Source organism: Apis mellifera, linkage group LG11, assembly GCF_003254395.2.
Source record: "Apis mellifera strain DH4 linkage group LG11, Amel_HAv3.1, whole genome shotgun sequence".
Taxonomy (NCBI): Eukaryota; Metazoa; Arthropoda; class Insecta; order Hymenoptera; family Apidae; genus Apis; species Apis mellifera.
In genome coordinates, this window is record NC_037648.1 from 10,082,075 (window position 1) to 10,095,095 (window position 13,021).

A 13,021-nucleotide genomic window follows, 5' to 3' on the forward strand; every position below is an offset into this window, starting at 1 on the left:
ATGCGTGCCGTAAATCTGACGATCGTAAATCGGTCGATTCTTTTCACTTTCGTTGAGACGAGGCGTGAAATGTGTGTCAGGGGGTCATCGGGCCATTGGCCGTGTTCCACTTTCCGAGTCCCCTTTCCCTTTTTCGAGCACCACGCGCCGTTCGCGTTTCGATAAATACGGGGATGCATATCACAAAAAAAGGAAAAAGAAAGGAATGGAACTCCTTTTCCTTCTCACACGGATTCGAGAATTTTAAATTTCGAATTTTAAATTTCTTTTCGAACCGAAAGTGTGCCTCGACGACACACAATCGGAAAAGAGAGACACATCGAAATTCCGAGTTATTGAATAAATTAAACAATTCTCGATACGTCGAATTCGATTTCGGAAATATTCGTTTATTCTTGCGATAAGATAAAAAGAATATAATCGAAACAGATCGATATCCGTTTGCCCTTTCGACGTCTAATCCTTTCTTCTCCCATTCGTTACGTAAATTCATTTCAATGATGCAACAACAGGCTCGTTGAACAGGCTCGCAGTGCATTGTCACACTTTCCATCGTAATTGCTTCATCGGCAAGATTTATTTTCTCGCGATGCGTTTCTTTCAAAATAGAACACATTTACGTGGGATTTTGCATACGCGGTCCATTCGATGAAAAAAAGAGATATTAATAAATAGCTATTAATATTAATCCGCCCTCTAGGAATAATTCTTTACTATTCGCTTACTGTGTACAATCGCCCACGAAAATCTTGATATCATTTTCAAAGTTAAAATAAGAACTTTCGTAGGATCGTTTCGTAAAAGATTTGTCTTCAATTGCAAATAGAATTTGAACAGAATTCCTTTCCTGTTTAAATATTCCAAACTTTATCTAATAATCCATTTTCCAACAATCTTGATTCTTGCACGCTATTTTATATCACTTAACAGGATACTTATTCTAATATGATCTCATGATCTGTGTTTCTAGGCCTCGTGAATACACGGATGGACGAGTATCGGCAGTAACGGCCATTAATATCGGTCCGCCTCGTTGATATAATTTGATCGGCGGCCACCGTTTATCCCGGAAACGGCTTTCACTTTCTCCCCCACTAGAGGTGGTAACTTTCACTAACGAGGCCTCCGCGAGAACTGGCTCGTGCGTGTACGCGATCGGTGAGGAGAGGAAGAGAGAGAGAGAGAGAGAGAGGAAAGGAAAGAGAAGAGGAAGAGAGAATCGGGTTTCTGGGTCGGTAAAGGCGAACAAAGGCGATCCTCCTTGTTGTCCCTTCGTGAATTTTTGTCGCTCGAAGCAAGGAAGGAAGGAAGGAAGGAAGGAAGGATGGTTATTTGGACGATCGAAATTTCCCTTCCTCGGATGGGATGGATGACATTGAGAACGATTAGTGTACCACGTCGTGAAGAATGTATTATACCTGGAATGTTTGAAGCAATCGCTAAATGGTAAGGAAAACGAAGAGAATGGGGGGATGAAGAACTTTGCTTTGTTCCGTTCGTCTCTCGTTCGAGCTTTCGACATCGTTATTATTCGATTCTTTCGAAGTTTTAGCTTCTTTCTTTTCCTCTTCTCGCTTTGTTCTCACGCGTATAAGTTACGTTATTCGATCAAGTTTATTATATATATATATATATATATTTATATTATATATAAATTATATATAGTTTTTAGTTAGGCTCGTGATTCAGGTTTTGATGGACATTTAAGGTCCGGCAATTCATTCTTCCCTTCTGTTGATTCTTCAGTTTCTTCACGAAGATTAAGCAAAGTTTAAACAACATAAATCTAATTTGAGAAGTGAATAACTGGAGGGAACGGTCGTAAAGATAAATATATACTTTCAGCTGGACACAATTACGGCGGCCAATTTAGGTACCGTGTCAATAATCGTAAACGCATAAAGGAAACGAGGAGGCACGAGGAAGCACGCGAGGGCCACGCTCGGAAAAATGGCCTCGCAAAACCGGAAGACGACGCCCTCGTGTCTCTTCGGCCGTGTTCACAGGACAAGTTCGTAAAGACCCGATCGATACTTCCTTCCTTTCTCGGAAACTGACATTTTTACAACCGTAAAATTCCGTTCTCGACAGATGTTCTTGATTATCGTACTTAATAACATTCTTCTATTGTATATACGATTCCATATATAATATCGAGAATGGAGATGATCCAATTTACTCTTTTTTTATTTTATCTATCCTTTTATTTATTTATTTTTTTTACTAGATAAAATAATTGGCCATTTTATACTTTCGTTTATTAATTTTAAAGATTCGAAATTTCTCGAGTGTTCATTAATGTAGAGTTAAATCAGTTTCGTTGAAAAGAAAAGAAGGAGAATAGAAATAAATCTGTATTCCAGGCGGAATGCTTAAACAATTCTTCCCTCTCAAACTTTCTAACATCCAAATCTATCAAAGTAGGTTCACCTTTTACACTCTTTGCTGTCGGCTATTCACCAAATCACCATTCTACCTTGATCAAATTCCAAAAAGGAAAGAGTGAAAACGGTGAATAGCTTGATCACCAAATTGGTAGTGTGCTCCAATGGCAGAAAATATAATCGGGTCAGTCGATCGTTAGGCATAGGTTTGTTGTTACACAGATTGCACGCCCACGAAATTATTTGAACGCATCCAAATCTTGGAGGGAAATCTGATTTAAACTGGGCACGATAAATTATAAAAGTTTCTTGAGAAGTTTCTTTTGGCTAGAAATTTTTCTTACAAATTTTAAAATTTTGCTCTGTCATTGCAGCACACTGAAACTTTCTGAGGATTCGTTTCATCTTTTTAAAGCAAAGTATTTTGGTTAAAAAAAAAGGGAGAGAGGGAAGATGGAAGGTTTAAGTATTTTCGCGAACTACCGCATTCATATTTTATTGAGAATTTATTATTTCGATGATTTGTGACCTTGGAAAGGGATCGAATAGGGACGCAGGCAGCGCACTTTGCTCGATTAAGTGGGTCACGACCCCGAAATATATGCCACCGAACTGTCTCTCAGATTCTATAGAACTCTGCTTTCAGGCCGTCTGCCTTTCGAGGTTAAAGGTCACCTGGCTTCTACGTCTCACGCGAAATGTATTTATAGCGAGGGACTTGTTACTTCTCCTATGTGATTCTATCTAGCATTTATCGAACAAACTTCATCTATATATACTTTATATATATGTATGTATAAATTGCACGTCAATTTTTGATCGATATTTATTAAAAATTCTACTCGATGATGCCCCATCTTGCGATATTTTTTAATTTTAAATCGATGATATACGAAATTTTTAAATAAGGATCTGTATAAATGTTTAACGTATAACTTTTTCTTTGTTGCAGTGAAATTTCATTGGGATCAAAACCAAAGTTGCACTATTTTCAATTCGAGGAGTTCAATAGGAGTTCAGGTAAGTGAATTCAATTCTGTACTAATTAAAATGTTATTCCAATAAATAAATAATCAGGAACAACATTTTAATTAAGACACTTAAAATTTAATTTTTTGATTATTAATTTCTCTTTTGAAAACATGAAATTTAACTCTAGATTATCTTTGGCAAGCGTCCACTTAAATGAGAATTGTTAACTTTTGAAAATTATCAGAAAAAAAAATTGCAAGGGAAATCACGAGCGAACCTTTTATCAAATTTTTATTTCGTACGTACAAAAATGACAAAACTCGGATTAAAGAAAAAGAAAAATTCACGAGAGATCTAATTCTTTTCGCAATTTAATTACGCGTAATTTAAATCCCCGAGACTCACCAGTAAAAAGTGGGTGAAACACAGTTGTCACTCTGCCAGAACAAGTTCAATTCACTTTCTACAGCTTCGTAAGCCCACGCCTACACACCTACCATAATTCGCGTATGAGATTTGATGCACACACACTCGGGGGGAGGGGGAGGGAAAAAAAACGACCGTCTCGACCTTGTTTCTCCCCGTCGAAAGTAATACGTCGAGGGAGATGTTTCGAAGAAGAATTCCTTCGGGCTCATTGTCTGCCCGCGAACAATGGGGAATAAGCTAAACTCGAAGTGGGTGAATAGGTCACGAGTTACGCGATAGAAACGGAGCAGTCTCTTTCTCCTTGCAGAAAGGATCCTCGACTGGTTAAATCGAAAGTTTTATTATACGTGTGTATATATATTTTTCTGTATGTGTGAAAGCTTATGGAATGATACGCTATTGAAATTCGTCGCTGATTGCCAGCTTGCTCGCTTTCCCCGCGTGATATATGTACATATACTCAGCCGCATGTAAAACTTTCCGATTCGTTCGAACATTTTCGAAATTTGTTTATGGGATGTTTGGGGGAAGAGAACAATTTTTAATTTAAAAAAATTGTGAAATAGTATTCGGTTGTAAAGATTTTTTATCAAGATCCTCTGCTTTTTAGATAAATTAATTTGATTCTCGTCCGTTTTCTTACATTTTTCTCTCAACATTCTGGATACACGGCTTGCTTTATTTTCAAACGTTGTTCGTTCGATTATTCAAATTAGTTACCATAAATTTGTCGTTTTCCAAGAAAAATGGGACTTTAAATTTTCATAATTGCAATTTTCCCCCTGGCATTTCGTTTTCCTATATTTCTTCTTCCTTTTTCAGTATTAGTTACGAAATCAAATCAATAATATTCCAATTATTGCAAAAATAACCATCAATTCGAAATTTAAAAATCTTTCGGGGAAAAGAAGATTAATTCGATTAAATTAAATTTATTCCGTTCCGTTGTTGAAATATTTAATTCACTGGGAACATTTTCAAAAATGATTAATCCCCATGCCTCGATCCATTTCTAATAAAATTGGTTCAACAGGTGCTGCCCTCTGGCCGGCCCTCCCCGAGTCAAGAGTCGCGGTAGATCGCGGCATCATTTAAATAACAGCTGCATCATCGGACGGTGGGCTCGTCGATGTGTGGTACTCTCACTTTCTCTGCGATATTCTCTGCGACGACCCGGTTTTCAGGCGACACAGTTCGCTTCATCAAACGAGAAAGTGAACGTGTAGATCGCCACCTTCTCCTCCTCCTCCTCCTCCTTCTCCTCCTTCTACCATCCTTTCTTCCTTCACCTTCTTAATCTCTTTAAAACCGGTGAAATCCTCGGTTGCGTGGGTGAGCACCGGCCACGAAAGCTTTTGTCCTCCGTGTAACTTGGTGATCGCCGTCTCAGAGGACTTATTATTATTACTTTCGAGAAACGGCGACAGAGAGATAAATTTGCTCTCCACCGACTTCCTAGTAGAACGGTGGAGAGAACAGAGAAAGCTTTGTCCCCGTTATTCGAAATCAACTTTTGTCGCGTCGTTTTCTTGTTTTTAATACGACGTTGAGAATATTATTCTCGTCTCGGTCAAGGAGACGATGGCAGTCGACGATGGCAGTTTTTTTTTTTTTTAACCGATCGAATCAAAAGGAACGTTTGTTAAACGTAGGAAACGAATAATATCTCAATTAGTTAGGAAGATAAGACTTGTCTCGATAAAAAAATTTACTAATTGAAGATTACAAAGTGTAAATATATTATAAATCGTTTTTTTTTCTTTTTTTTTTCAGTCTAGCGCGTATTTTTCTTCTTGAACAATATTCGTTGCAAAATTCCAAATTTTTTATTTTTATTTCCTTTTTATCATTCGACTCGAAAATGGAAAATTGCGCGGCAAAAATTAAATTAATAATTATCGTTTACAAATTACTCCAAAGATTCCCTTTGGGCCAGGATATGAAATTATTATTAACTCGTTTATATTGGTACAATATAGGTGAAATAATCGCAAAAATCAATAGGAATAGGTTAATCGCGTTTTTTCCACGTTATTTACGATTACATCATTTCCATTCTGCAGTAACACGTTTCCATTGCATCAGAATTATATCTACCGTATTTTTTTTCCGATATATATTTATTTGTTGCGTATTATATACATAATTGCGGCAACGTGTTTATTATTTCGCGATGATCTTTATCTTCGAATTCGAGAGACGAGCAGAGGGCGTGCGCGCGCGAAAAAAAGAGAGAGAGAGAAATATAGCAATTCCATCAGGGAGGAAAAGGAGGTGTTGGGTCGTAAGCCGGTATTTTCAGCAGGATGACAAATGCAAAAGATACAGTGACGTCAGGTGATCATAAAAGACGTTCCATTGTCACAGAGGTCGCCTCTTGTATCGTAAGAGGAAAGCACGAAAGCCGTGGAGGAAATAGTTTATTAGGGAACTCGTTTAAACAATACGCGTCCCGATACATCGAGTCACGGCTATTATTGAACGTTGTGGCCATCTTGGACCATCCATCGGTTATATTTAGATTGCGGATGTTTATGTATTTATAAGAGATATTCAAATATATAATCAAATCTCGTGCGCTCACACGCTCGCTTAAAAATGAATATTTTAAACGAGCAAGAGATTTACCTCATCGTCAAAAAATTCTAATTTTCAACGCGACCATTCCGCGAATAATTTTCCAATTAAACAATTTTTCTTCGTCTTTTCTCGTACGTATCATTTACAAAATTTGCATGAACAAATATTGTAAACGATTTGGCTTCGCAAGAAATTAACGCAAAATTATTCTTTCAAATATCTTCGACACGTGTCTTCTGAATTTAACTCGAGGAAAAGAGAGGAAAAACGATTGGAATACAAGATTTACGAGGATAGCAATAAATATTAAAACGGGCGGAATAGCGACTATTTCATTTTCGTTGCTACTTTTAGGTTAGAAAACTTTTCTTTGCCGATACATCGAAAGATCGATCCTCGTTTTAATCTCCAATAATACACGCACGCGCATTATTATCTATAATTTCGATAAAATAGAAACGAACTCGTGCGATGTATCTGCATACCTTGTTTTTCCCAAGTTTTCTTGCATTATTCAGATTGCGTTAACGAAGTGACGCCGCGGGAACGGATGTAATAAATTATTTATCGATGATAATTTAAAATTTACTCGTCCTTCTCGTCCGTTCCGACGACGAATGCACTTTCGTTCGTTACACGATATATCCATATTCATACGGTTCCCACAGCGACACGGGCTTCTGGAAACGCTCGTGTCACGCTTACACGTGTGAGATCATCCATACATTAAGCGTTCCGTCTTTCCTACGGCGAGTCAAGGTCGGTTTCCAAGGCTTTGCCCAAGCGTTTCCTAGTTGATTACGTTCAATGGAACGCATTATGCATGTTCGACTTGGATGTCAACCAGATAGCAAACAGGCTACCTGGGATTAGGTCCCCCGAATTATCATCCAAATTAAATTAATTCAAAGTTTGTTTCAGGCGAGAGAATTATATTTGTCGTGATAAATTTTTTAATTTCCAATTTTGAAAGAATTTTCCTTCCAATCGATTTATTATTAATTTTCGTAACACGACTTTCTGATTCCATTCGATATTTCGCGTTTGCATCAACGAAAGGGTTTAAAGGGGAATAGGATACAAATTTCATGGGTATAGTTATAGATCTTATTATCTTGTTGTTTACTATTTCTATTTCCTATTGCGTTACACATTCCATTTTACCAACGTATAACAAAGATAATATTATCATCATTGTATCGCGGTCGCATTGTGACAGTAGAGAGAACGCGGTATTAATATATCATTCTGCCGAACAATTAATTCCTAAACTTGAAATTAAAATGGAAACGCTATATACCTTTCTCGAACGATTATCTCCATATATTAATTACTAATTTCTCTTAACAGATCTCTTAATGAGATCGTAAAAAAGGGGGAGGGATCGTTGGAGAAATGGAACAAAGGTGGAGGAATCGATCGTATTATTGGAGTAGCAATTCCATACGGATGCGTAACGGCGGCGACAAGGCTGTGGCTCGAGTTGAACGAAACGCGTAGACAAAGGAGTCGCGATCGAGGCCTTCGTAGCACGTGTGTAACTGCCTTTAACGCTATGGGGAAACATAAATAAAGTCAGGGTCGAGTGACCACGCGTCATCGTCCCTCCGTGCTTCACTCCCGCCCCGTTTTGCCGAGTAAATGATGGTTGTTTCTCGCCGGGCATTCGAAGATTAAAAATTTCAACCTCTCGAGATCATCTATATTTTTCCCTCCCCAATTATGATTTATATCGATCCGAATTAGATAATTGAAAAAGTGTTTATAATTTTCGAAGTTTCTTTTTGAAAATATTCGCAAAATTATTCAGCCTTTATTATCGATTTCTTTTTCTTAACTGATCGAATTCTATGGCTAAGTAATTCATATCCTGTAATTAAATGTATCGCGACAATTCATTGTAATGAATTAGCAAAGTTCACAGCTGGGTCGAACTTTTGTGCAAAATGATATTGGGGATGGATGAATATTCGAGTCATTTATTCGCATTTATTGAGAATTGTTGCAGATGAACAGGTGTGTGAACCAGATCGAATCTTAACATTCCGATTTCGGTTCCATTTGATAAGTATTCATTCAGGGATTATCTTAGCTCGAACGATTATTCGTATAATCTTGTCGCAAAAGTGTCTTTCTTTCGCCAGGTGTTCGGTTATCAGTTCGATCGGAAACGAGATAATATCGGTGATGGAGTGTATCATTGGTGTACACTTTACAGGTGTAACGATTGATTCGAGAAAAATTGAGAATAGATTTTTTTCAGATTTCGATTATCTTAAATCTGGGAGGAGGAGAACGATTTGCATTTAGATTTTATTTGTTCATCAAAATTTTAAATTCAACTTTTTAAATTTCATTAATCACTATGATATATATATTAGAGTTTAGAAACGAAGTTTGCATTGAATTTTATTAATAAAATTATTTCTCGTAAAATTTTCTTCTATTACTATTTATATGGCTCTTCCATTGTTCTATTGTTCTATGGTTCTTCTTACTACTACGTCCTTCCATTTATCATGGTACGTGCCCCATTTACAATGGGCCCCGCAACTATATAATATCGATCGATCGTAAAATATTCTATTATTCCAGTCAACAATAATAGAAAGATTTCAAAATAGGAGGAGTGACTAAGACCCCTTAACGACACTTGCAAATAAGAAATCTCCCATAAATTGCCCAAACCCGTGCACAATTATACGTGGGAGGAAAAGAAGAGAAAGGAAGGGAAGAAAAATTGCAAAATCATTTGCAAAGCAATTATCAAAGCAAGATTATTCGTTGATGATCCGTGGAGGGCAATCTGTGCTGCCTCGAACGTTCCTTGCGATTTATAGAGTTAGGTATATAGATTTAAGAGAATTAAAAATAGATAGATTTTTTATATTTAATAATTTTATTTTTATATATTAATTTTAAGACCATATATATTATCAATTATTTTAGATTGAGATAGTTCAGGTTTAATTTCTTATCGTCTTGTAATTTATTGTATAAAAATAAAATCATTTACTTCAGGAATAGTAACTATTTTATTAAATCGATTAGGGGATATTAGTTTATTATTAATTATAGGATTGATAACATATTATGAAAGATGAAATTTGAGTTTTTATAAAATAAATGAATTTATAATAATTTTTTTACTAAAAGTTTTTTACAAATCCCTTTTTCAATTTGATTACCAATAATGGCTCCTGTTTCATCTTTCATTCGTCAACTTTTAGTAACAGCTGGAATTTATTATTATTAATTATAGGATTGATAACATATTATGGAAGATGAAATTTGAGTTTTTATAAAATAAATGAATTTATAATAATTTTTTTACTAAAAGTTTTTTACAAATCCCTTTTTCAACTTGATTACCAATAGTAATAATGGCTCCAACTCCTGTTTCATCTTTCATTCGTCAACTTTTAATAACAGTTGGAATTTATTATTATTAATTATAGGATTGATAACATATTATGGAAGATGAAATTTGAGTTTTTATAAAATAAATGAATTTATAATAATTTTTTTACTAAAAGTTTTTTACAAATCCCTTTTTCAACTTGATTACCAATAACAATAATGGCTCCAACTCCTGTTTCATCTTTCATTCGTCAACTTTTAATAACAGTTGGAATTTATTATTATTAATTATAGGATTGATAACATATTATGGAAGATGAAATTTGAGTTTTTATAAAATAAATGAATTTATAATAATTTTTTTACTAAAAGTTTTTTACAAATCCCTTTTTCAACTTGATTACCAATAGCAATAATGGCTCCAACTTCTGTTTCATCTTTCAGTTCATTCGTCAACTTTTAGTAACAGCTAGAATTTATTATTATTAATTATAGGATTGATAACATATTATGGAAGATGAAATTTGAGTTTTTATAAAATAAATGAATTTATAATAATTTTTTTACAAATCCCTTTTTCAACTTGATTACCAATAATGGCTCCAATTCCTATTTCATCTTTCATTCGTCAACTTTAATAACTAGAATTTATTTATTTGTTAATTCTTTTATAGTTTCGTTGCCTACCGACGACGTGTGTAAAGATAAAGATATAGGATCCGTTTTCTCTTTGAGGCCAGGTTTTGCCCGAAGGACGCGTGCGTCGACCGATTAAAGCCTCGGCAATTATCGCACTGGGACCAGTTCCCGCTATTCCAGTTCTCTCTCTCTCTCTCTGCTCTTTCGGTTACGTAAGATCCCGATTGTCGGATCGCATAAATATTCTCGCGGGATCCGTTATACCGTTGCACGCGTGAATGAGCCAACGCAGGCCTTTATGCAACGACCTTCCACCGTTTCGATGCGTTCACGTTTTCTGCATTCTTTCTGCGGATTCTGCCCGATCCTTCCCCGAGGAGGATTATATCCGTCGTGTTTCACGGACGATCACACAGAAATTCTATTCAAACAACGTTATTCCGCCCGTTTTAGAGAATCTCTTTGAAATTTCCCTTTTCGAGTAACAAAGAGTGGAAAGAAAGTTTGGAAATTTTGGAAAATTAATATAAGTTATTTGTGCAAATAAATGGAGCAAGAGTTGCGTTATATCCGTGAGATTTTATTCGAGGTGAATGATTATTTATCGATTTTATTTTCATCGAATGATTAATTATTCGGATATAAACGGGAAGGATGATGGATGTTGCGTTATTATTACGATCATCGTTCGAACGAGGAAGCGATTATTTCTTACGAGTTTCGTGATTAATTATTCGAGCGAAGAAAATTAGAGGATGTTACGTACGTTTTCCCCGAAATGGGAGTTTATTTTGTTTCGGAGGGAAGAGGCGAATTTTCGTGGAAACACGATTTTTAGAAAGTACAGTGATTCGAGAAAGAAATTATCGGCAAGAAATCCAGCAAGAATGAATCGAGATACGATCGATTTAAACGAGGCTAATAGTTTATTATCCAAGAATATGGAGATGATCATTTATCAACGATTTTAATTAAAACGATTCGATTGAAAATGAGAGAGAGAAAAAAAAGAGCGTAAATAATATAATTTGATCGATCGCGGAGAAGAATAACAAGATTATTTTATTAAAATTCTCGTGTGTGTTCGAATTTGAAATCGACATTGAAACGCAATTGCATGACTCACTTCGAAAATAACACGTTACAATATCGCTCGTAGAATGCACCGTTCAAGATCGCAATGATTATCATAAATACAGCACGGCTTTATCGCTCTAAGGCCTTTTGTCTAGGAAACGACATTATTTTGCATCGTGATCGGGGATAAAAGTGGCGCGGAAACGTGTGACGTTTCGTCGAACAATCGGGGAGGGGAAGAAGAAAAAAAAAAAAAAAAAAGAAAAAGAAGAAAATCGATCGAGAAATCGAGGAGGTCGGTGTGACGTGTCGCGAGTACCGCTATCCTCTCACCTGTGTGAGAGGTGTCCTTCATCGGCCTTGGAGGTTCTCTCTTCTCTCGTTTTCCTCAATGACGAGCTACGAGCTAATTATTTTTTCCACGCGATCGTTTTATCCACGTTGCTCTCGCTTCCTTTTCCATCGTCTTCTCATCGTTTCATGGACCGTTCAGCCTCGATCCATTGTCATTTCAATCCCGATCGTTTCGTAATTTGTTCCAACAATTCGTGTCATAATCTAATCTTAAACTCGATACATGCATTTTTAACGGGGGATATAAATTACGAAACAAAATTTATTTTGATCTACGAAATTTGGTGGAATCGATTTCTTTTTTATTTTACAAAGAAGATAAGAGTGGCAAATATTTCAGCAAATTATCTACATCTCGAAGGACAGAGCGTAGAGAATGAAAAGAGATCGATATCTTGGAATTATGTTTTGTATCGCAGTTCCCTGTAACGGGTCTCCACTAGTTGGCAATCAGATTGACCTTTGTCACGTCACATTCTTTTTATCTTATAATCGAGAAATATTTCTCCCACGATGGATTTCCCCCAGATGAAATTACGCACGATTGGAAGAATAAAATCTTCTTAAAATTATTACCCTTTCTCGAACGGATTCGTGAGCGTAGATAATGAAATGGATGGACAAAGTAATGATAAAATAAAATAATAATAATAATAATGTAACGACTCGACGAAAACAAGGATTAATCGATATACTTATCCCCCCCTTTGAGAGGACGTTACAATGATTAATCGGCTGCGATGTTGAGAGCAGTAGGCTTTAAGGAAGTGTTAACGACTCGTCTAGACGGAAATGCTGGTAAAAGGAAGGTATCTATCAACCGCAGCGTCCTGTGTCGCGTTACAAACTTTCAGGGTCGACGCGAACGTGAAAGAAAGCTATTACGCTTGGGGGCCAGCGATCAGGGCCGTTGCTGGCATTTATATCGAAATGATTTATTAATTATCGCTCTTTGCCGAGGAATAAAATTTATTCTATTCTTCTTTTTCTTTCTTATAAAATTATTCTTCCTTTCGATTTTCTTTCGAATCAAAATTTATTCTTCAATCTAACCAAATATCGCGTTCGTATATAATTATTATGTTAACGTGAAAGAAAGCTTGGGGGTCAGCGATCAATTGCTGGCATTTATATCGAAATGATTTATTAATTATCGCTCTTTGCCGAGGAGTAAAATTTATTCTATTCTTCTTTCTCTTTCTTATAAAATTATTCTTCCTTTCGAT

General features: G+C 36.0%; 2 long non-coding RNA genes across 4 annotated transcripts in view; one reads left to right on the plus strand and one right to left on the minus strand.

Annotated features, from left to right (window-relative positions):
• LOC408348 overlaps positions 1–13,021 on the plus strand; it is a 64,882-nt gene that overhangs the window by 9,487 nt on the left and 42,374 nt on the right. For 2 of the 3 annotated variants that reach the window (XR_001704781.2, XR_003305650.1), the window contains exons 7-8: positions 971–1,446; positions 3,337–3,404. This is a non-coding gene — a long non-coding RNA (uncharacterized LOC408348). Of the gene's footprint in view, positions 1–970; positions 1,447–3,336; positions 3,405–4,818; positions 5,539–13,021 lie in introns of those variants that run through there. The other variant, XR_003305651.1, reaches the window with a different exon arrangement.
• LOC102656336 overlaps positions 1–13,021 on the minus strand; it is a 38,304-nt gene that overhangs the window by 8,981 nt on the left and 16,302 nt on the right. The window lies entirely within an intron of this gene.